At 36.3% G+C, this 811-nt stretch overlaps 1 protein-coding gene across 1 annotated transcript in view; it reads left to right on the top strand.

Annotated features, from left to right (window-relative positions):
• Positions 1 to 811, top strand: part of LOC119588585 — a gene marked incomplete at its 5' end in the record, with an annotated part of 260597 nt that overhangs the window by 171066 nt on the left and 88720 nt on the right.

The raw sequence follows: 811 nt of genomic DNA, 5'->3' as shown, positions 1-811 counted from the left end.
GGCACATGTGCACATATACATTGAAGTTGATAAATACAAAATCTATATTGTGTAAATAGGCTATATATTCCTTGCCGTTTTATTCAGTCTGCGGAATCTAGTTACGTTATACTTGTTTAAGTTAGTTTAAGTTTGCTGTATTTAAACTATGCCGCGCAAAGTTAGGCAATATCAGCGGGGTAATGCCGGTAATGCTATACTCCGTGCTTTTGGTGGTCGCTAATTTTATTTGATTTTGATTTGTTAGATAACGCAAATAAAAGTCATGCTGGTGGATTAGATTTATATGATTTCGGTTTGTTGCTTCCTTTATTCGGTTTGAAAATAAGTGAAAGATGGTTTCCGTTTGATTAATTTGAATCTTTAAAGTTGAGCATCCCCCTGGACTTTAGAACAGCCAGATCGATGATCTTGTGGATGTTTTCTTCTGAGGCCGTGTTATCCTGTGATACCAATGCGCTCTTTCGGGATAGAATGGGATTTCGTGATGGTAGCCAAACATAGCTTTATTGTATTTATTGACACTTCCCAAGTCAATCTCTCTCTTTTCTTTATCGAGAAATTCAATCTCTTTATACTTCACCCATAGGCATATAGGCGTTTGCTCCATCGTTATGGCCACTCTCCTTCTTCATTTATTTACTTGGCCATTTTTTTTTAGACAGGTTAATGTTGTCTTAGATTATTAACTGATGCAGTTCGTTACGAATTACACGCTAACAAAATAAAAAGACTCCTCTTGGCATGCCAATGGATTAGTTTGCAATAGATTTTGTCTGGTATTGCAGGATGTGTAAGATAAATTTGAGAG

This window comes from Penaeus monodon, chromosome 24, assembly GCF_015228065.2.
Source record: "Penaeus monodon isolate SGIC_2016 chromosome 24, NSTDA_Pmon_1, whole genome shotgun sequence".
Taxonomy (NCBI): Eukaryota; Metazoa; Arthropoda; class Malacostraca; order Decapoda; family Penaeidae; genus Penaeus; species Penaeus monodon.
Note: the sequence above shows the minus strand (reverse complement) of the source record. Positions and strands in the feature narration are given on the sequence as shown.